This window comes from Sander lucioperca, chromosome 9, assembly GCF_008315115.2.
Source record: "Sander lucioperca isolate FBNREF2018 chromosome 9, SLUC_FBN_1.2, whole genome shotgun sequence".
Lineage (NCBI taxonomy): Eukaryota > Metazoa > Chordata > Actinopteri > Perciformes > Percidae > Sander > Sander lucioperca.
The window spans coordinates 32,442,336-32,449,844 of record NC_050181.1 but is presented as its reverse complement, the minus strand read 5'-3'; the positions used below and the strand labels follow the sequence as shown (position 1 = coordinate 32,449,844).

Sequence of the window (7,509 nt, the reverse complement as noted above, 5' to 3'; positions counted from 1 at the left end):
CACCCGGAAATGGCAAGCGGGATAAGCGTGACTAAGTCTCTCAAAATCTGAAGAAAATCTTTTAAACTGACCTTTGTCGATCTGAAATGAAGACAACTGCATGGCCCATTTCTCGCTTAAAATGTTTTCAGAAACACGTTTCGGTGAACTATTTTAGTACAATATGAGATCATAATCTGAATGAGTCGCCAGTAATGGCTGTTCGAAAAATCCAAAATTCAGAAGCAGAAGCCAGATCCATGTGACGCATTCGTCCAATCAGCTGCTGGTTTTCATTTTTTGGGCGACAATACAGATCAGCGCCGCCTGCTGTTATGGAGACGTATTACGTCTCGTGGCTTTGGTGTGTTCCGAGGCACTTTTTGGACGAACTCAGGGAGACTGATCAGTCCAACTGCCTTTTCTGCCAACGGTCGGCCGTCTGGTTGGTGTGTAACTGCCTTAAAGGTTTGCCCCGACCCCTATGCTTTGGCCACGCCCCCTTTCACAACTAATGAACTGTATAACGTAGAGTCTTGTGTGAGGTATCATTGAACTCAGCAGGGAGTTACCTTTTCATTGGTGACGATTTGCAGTGTCTGAGTGCAAGTCGCAAGGAGCGGCGTCCGCCAGTAACCCTGACGCGTGCAGAGGTGCGAGGGCCCATCCAACGCTGCTTGCAGCTTTAAATCTCTTTATGTTTCTGCCTGGAACAGTCAAATACCAAGTTAGGTAAGGCTCACCTATGACCTTTAAAGGAGCCTACTGATTATGGGAACTCACTGTGGTTGGGATGAGGTCATGAAAGTGGATTTCCAGATGTGTGAGGCCCAGAACAGTATATAAAGTGGGTCATTTTCTTATGTTCGGAAAGACAATTTAGGTACATGCTCTTGTGTGTGTGTACACATGGTTATCTCCCTCTTGAGAGTGTATTCAATATTTTGAATAAAGCTGCATTTAACCTGAAATCATCGGACTCGTCATTATTGAAGTCTCCAACATCATTTCCTGATATCATCCCGATATCAGAGGTGATAGGGTTTTCCAAAAATATTAATATATCATCTGCAAAAAGTGCCAGTTTGTGCTAATCATTTCCTTCATCCAGTATTCCCTGTACAAGGAGGTTGGATCTTATAAATTCAAATAACGGTTCAATACTGAGTGCAAACAAAAAGGGTGATAAATGATCACCTTGACGTGTTCCATGCCCCAGTGGGAAAAATTTTGAGCAATGTCCATTTACTCTAACTCTGGATGTAGGATTTTTATAAAAGATTTTAGTCCACTTAACAAATGTATCGTTAAAGCCCATTTTGTTGAGGGTCTTTTCTAAGAAGGTCCAGTCAACCCTGTCAAATTCCTTTTCAGCGTTTAGACTGAGAAACATTGACGGGGTGTCCCTCCTGGCATCATCTGATTGCAAGTTTAGGACTCTCCTGACATTATGTGTTCTCTGTCTATTGTTTATAAAAACCCGTCTGATCTGGATTAACAAGTTTTCTGATGCATTTTTGTATTATCTTCGCTACAATAGAAGTCAGGATTTTAAGATCTACACAGAGAAGACTGATTGGACGATAAGACGTACATAGAGTTGGGTCTTTATTGTCTTTATGAATAATCACTGCTTCTGACCAAGACCTAGGGGGTCCCCCGCTGATAAGGCGTAGTTATAAACTCGACACAGAACTGGAGTTAACTCTTTCACCAGGGTTTTATAATATTCTCCAGGGAAGCCATCTGTCCTTGGAGATTTATTGTTTTTCATTTTAAGAATGCTTCCTCTGATTTCTTCTTCTGTAATGGGGCTCGTCATCTAGTCGGCCTCATCCGCTGTTAATCTGGTCAAATTAATTGAATTGAGGAATTATTCAATCTTTTCTTTTTTGTGATGCTGGTCTTCCTCTGTATACAGCTTTTGATAATAAGTAGCGAATGCCTCTGTGATATCTTTGGGTTGGGTTAACATTTTATCAGTATTTGGGCATTTTATTTTGTGTACTATTCTGTTAGATTGGGCTTTACGTAACTGGAAGGCTAGCAGGTGGCTCGCTTTATTGCCAAATTTAAAATACTTCCTGTTAATAAATCACTGTGCTCCCTCCGTTTTATAAGTCAACAGGTCATCCAATTTCTGTCTCTCCTCTAATTTAATTTAATTGTTTATACTCCGTCTCTAATCTCTTAATTTCCTTTTCCAGGTCGACTTGCTGAGCTAGTCTTTGCTTTTTTAATCTGGAAGAAATAGCAATGATGTTACCCTTCATCACCACTTTGACCCCCCTCCCACAGGGTGGAGGTGGAAACTGTTCCATTGTCATTAGATTTAAGGTAGGTCATTTTTCCCGAATTTCTTGTTGGATCGTTTCACAATTTAGTAATGATACGTTGAGTCTCCAATATTTAAGATATTTTTTTGGTCCTATATTTATCTTCAAGGGCATGGTCCGATATAGTTATTGGTTCTACATTACACTCATTAGTTCTATCCAAACAAATCCAATCTAGAGTGGCTGCCATGCACCTGTGACATAAAGGTATAATCCATTTCTCTAGGGTGTAGGTGGTGCCAGACATCCACCAGGCCCAGTTCACCCATCATGGCATGAAGAGTTAATGATTTCTTGGATACAGGGCCCATTCCTGCTGGGAGCCTGTCTACAGTTTGTCTCAGAACGCAGTTGAAGTCTCCGCCTGTCAAAATAAATCCTTCTGCTTTATCTGCTAATGAAGACGCTAGCATCTTGAAGAAATTTGGGCAATCTTCATTTGGGGCGTATAGATTAAGCAACGTAATTTGTGTACCTCCAATAGTTCTATTGTAGTGGAAGTTTTTCTTGTTAGCAGCAGGAGTGTGTATCAAAAACACCAGATGAAACAAATAAGGACGATTTGAGGATTAAACCAAAGTTTGGTCTTTGAGTATTTATTTACATTTGCAAATGCAGAGAAAACAGTTTCACAAGTACTCATGGCACATCTGAAAGGTCTTCTGACCCAGCTAGAAAACCATACATCTATATAGTCACAATGACTTTACAACCTTTCCCCTCTGATCCTGCTCTCTACTTAGCCTAAACACCTGTTAAAGCAAGAGACAGAAGGAGAAAACAATTCAAATGTTATGACTCCTTATCTGCCATGAAAGGAGACTGAGTTCTAAAAACAATAATTAACTTTCACAGAGAATAGCTTCACCTAGACTCAAGGTTTTATGATGCCAGTTGCTTCTTGGAGTCTGAAAGTCTATTACAAAACTAAAGATTATTAGGAAACTCCTGTAAAGTATATAAGAGAATCTTGTAAGATATCAAACTATAATGTTAAAATAATGTTAAAATAAAATTCCCACTACACTATCACCATCACATATCTACCCTCTTTATCGTCAATTTCATGGCTGAAAAAAAAGATTTATTTACCAGGATGGCAACTCCTCTTTTCCTCCCATTTTTGAAAGATGAAGGCAAAACAGAACAAATAACATTGAACAAAGTAAGGTAAACTTCCACATACCTAACTGGATTTCAGTGTAATTTTTTCGGTCATTTATTTCAAACCAGAACAGTAACCAGTCCCAGATTTAGTCTGGGCAGAGGAGGGTGACTGCTCCTCCGTGGGGGTCACACACAGAGTGTCGGAGCTGCTGACGTCCCGCCCATGGAGCTGCTCGGTCTGCGTATTACACATGGCTCATTAAGTTCCGTCCAATGTAGAAAATCTTGGTTTTCTCATCCTAATGTTTACAGTTTCAAACTCCAGGAAGTACATTTCAAACTCCAGAAAGTACTCATTCAACTCCTCTAAAGAAATCATTGACATCCATGGTTGATAACATCAGGTCTTTTCCCCGTCTCCCATCCGCGGTGCTCCATCTGTGGCAGGACAGATCGCTTTCCATTCGCTCCCTCTCATCCACCCAAACCTAGATCCCTAGTACCTGTAGCGTCGGGAGAGCCTCTGTGAGTGTCGGGTAGGTCTTCTTTCCATCTTCAGTGAAGAGCCTTAGCTGAGCTGGGTAGATGCATTTGGCTATTATGTTTTTCTGCTTTAACTGCTTAATTGCATCCCGCACATGTGTTCTCCTCTTTTGCAACTTGGGGGAGTAGTCGTGGTCGAAAAATATTGGCGCTGCTTTGTAGAGGATCTGTCTTTGGCTCCACACTTGTCTTAGAATGGCATCTTTCACTGAGTAATCTATAAACTTGACAATCAGAGATCTCGGAGTGGCAGTAGGCCTCTTTGGCTTAGCTGCTAAGGATTGGTGGGCTCTCTCTATTTGTACATTCACTCCAGGCATCGGTTGAAGAACAGATTGAATTAGTTCCACCTTTACATCCTTTCCTTCACTTCCTTCGGGCACCTGGTAAATTCTCAGGTTATTCCGTCTTGATCTGTTCTGCAGGTCTTCACACCTGGCCGTCAGGTCCATCTCCTTGTGTAGTAGATACCGTATTGCTCTCTCATGTCTCCTCTTGGTATCTTCTGCTGCGCTAATACGGCTTCGCTAACCACACCGCTGCGTGGTCTACAAACATTTGAAAAGCCTTCGGATATATGACCTTGTTTTACATATCTGCAATGCTTTTTTGGGGGGGCTATTGACTCCATGAAGGTGTATGTTTAGTAAACAAGAGTTGTTTGCCAAGTCAAGTCAAGTAATATCTCTTATTTTGATTTTGAAAGAACTTCGCTTGTGAACGCTCCCTGAGGACGTGTTGTCCACCATGGCACCGAAAGGTAGAGGAGAGGAGGACTATGTTTCTCTATCTCAAGTCCTTATGGAACAACAGCAATTGTTTTATAAACATCTGTTGGACCAACAGGAGCGTAACTATCAAAACTTTTTAAATATAATGATTGAAGCAAACAACAAGAGATTGGACAAATTTACAAGAGAAGTAAGTGGATTACGCAAGAGCCTTCATTATACACAAAAAGACGATGATCTACGGGCTGAGGAAAGAGAATCTGCCAGAGAGCTGATGTTACAACTATCAGTCAAAACATCCTCTCTTTACTGGGCAAGATGGACTACTTAGAAGGACAGTCATAAAAAAACAACATTGTGATTGATGGAGTGCACGAGTCGGGTAATGAGAGCTGGACAGACACTGCGACAAGTACGTAAACTCCTCTCAGATAAGCTGCAGATCTCAGGGATCGAGTTGGAACGTGCTCTCAGAACCGGACGGCCTGGCGCACAGAAGGACACTACTAGATCCAGACCGATTGTCGCCAAGTTCCTTAAATATAAGGACAAAATTGCTGTCATGGAAAGAGCAAAGAACCTAAAAGGATCAAATGTATTAATCAACGAAGACTGTCCGGAAGCAGAACTGAAAGATAAGATAAGATAAACTAATTGTCCGCCCAGAAAAGACAAAGACAAGCCCACTGACGGACCCAGCAGTTTATAAAGGTAGTCCATATGTACCCACGTAGCGTGTGGAAGAACCATACACAGCCACAACAGCCTGGCACCTCCTCCTCATGCTGGTCACCAGCCTGGTCACACACTGCTGTGGGATGGCATCCCATTCTTCAACCAGCATTTGTCGCAAGTCAGCCAACGTGGTTGTGTTGGTCACTCTGGCACGAACAGCACGCCCAAGCTGATCCCACAAGTGTTCAGTGGGGTTGAGGTCAGGACTTCTGGCAGGCCATTCCATCCTCTCCACTCTCACATTCTGGAGGTAGTCTCTGATAAACCCCGCCCTGTGGGGGCAAGCATTGTCATCTTGGAGGATAGAGTTCGGTCTCAGACTGTGGAGATATGGGATTGCCACTGGTTGCAGAATCTCATCTCTATATCTCTCTGCATTGAGATTGCCTCCAATGATGACAAGCCTCCTTTTTCCAGTGAGGGAGATGCCGCCCAACACCATCACACTGCCTCCACCAAAAGGTGTTACTCTATCGGTGCAGCAATCAGCATAGCGTTCTCCGCGTCTTCGCCACACTTTGACCCTACGATCCAACTGACGTAGGCAGAATCATCCAATCCACCAAACACCAAAGGAGTCAATGGCAGAATAAGCTGTTTGGCATTGGCAGAGAAGATTTGGCAAATTTTTCATGGGCGCAACCCACATACTCAGCGCTGCTGCTCATCCCACAAATGCATGTTCCTTACAAATGGGGCACCATTTGAAAGGGAACTAAACAGGCTTTCCAACGGTCAGTGATGGGAATAACGGCGTTATAAATAACGGTGTTACTAACGGCGTTACTTTTTTTCAGTAACGAGTAATCTAATTGATTACTCTTCCCATCTTAATAACGCCGTTACCGTTACTGCCAAATGTGGCGCGTTACTATAATTGAAGCTGTTTTTTTCATCAGACCAACTAGATCTCTGAGTCTGAGCCGAGAGGCAAAGACTTTTTTTACTGTTCTTCCTTGGTTAGTGGGCAGTGCTCAAGCACAAGCGCATAAATGCTGACGATTGGCTGAAGTTGAGTAAAATGTAATGATCAAAGGTAGAGTTGGGCGGGTGTTCGAAAGCACGCATAGTCAGACACACAAGAACATGAACAAGAACAAGTCAGTCAAAGAGAGAAACAGGTATGGCATTATAAAATCAAGGAGAGATTTTCCACCTTGGTCAGAAAGCATAGGGGAGACACTTTGTTTCTCTCACTATGACTCTAGAGTCACTACTCGCTCCGAAGCTAATCGCCGTCACTCTCTCACTTCTCCCTCGCTCTATCACCTACTCCCCACTCACACACACACACACACACACATACACACACACACATGCCAGCTCGACGCACACACCAGCACACAAGTATAAACATCAGGCCACTTACGTTATTTGCAATACAAAGAGTGTATATATTTATTTATTTTTGGTATAGTGCTTAACAAGCATAATTTAATTTTGCCCAGTTGTGGCCTGTTGAGGTGTTGTGTTATTTGTATCGATCCCACAGCAACATTAAAATAGTTTAGATTTGTGTACATTGTTTCTGTTAATAATGTATTGTATTAAGTGTCCATTTCATTATAATATTCAGATTTATCATAAATAATTGAACATACACATGTATTTTAAGTTCCATTAAAGAAGGATGGAGGTGGGGTCACATTTGAGCATTTAAAAATGTACTTGAAAGTAACGCAATAGTTACTTTCTGAAGTAACTAGTTACTTTCATGATTTATAACTGAATAACTAATTTAGTTACTTTTTGGAAGAAGTAACTAGTAACTGTAACTAATTACTTTTTAAAAGTAACTTGCCCAACACTGCCAATGGTATACGAGTTATTACGGTGGCCGACAGGGGCAAATGCCGTGCAACTTAAGAAAACACACGCAAATAGACAAAACACAAGCAAATTAAGAAAACAACTTCATTAATTTGACAACATATGTGCAGCATTCAGCAAACGCACTGCAAATACCACAACACAACCAAATACATAAACACTCTGCAAATAAAAAACGATGCAAAAAGAAAAGCACGCAAACCTCGAAAAAAGAAGCGATGCAAAAAGAAAAACAACTTCATTCATTT

The 7,509-nt window shown here is 41.7% G+C and overlaps 1 long non-coding RNA gene across 1 annotated transcript; it reads right to left on the bottom strand.

Annotated features, from left to right (window-relative positions):
* Positions 1–588: 588 nt before the first annotated feature.
* LOC116040766 lies at positions 589–7,152 on the bottom strand. The gene is made up of 3 exons (XR_004102756.1): positions 7,142–7,152; positions 4,743–4,751; positions 589–682 (listed from the first exon to the last, which is right to left on the bottom strand). It is a non-coding gene; the product is annotated as an uncharacterized LOC116040766 (long non-coding RNA).
* Positions 7,153–7,509: the final 357 nt, after the last annotated feature.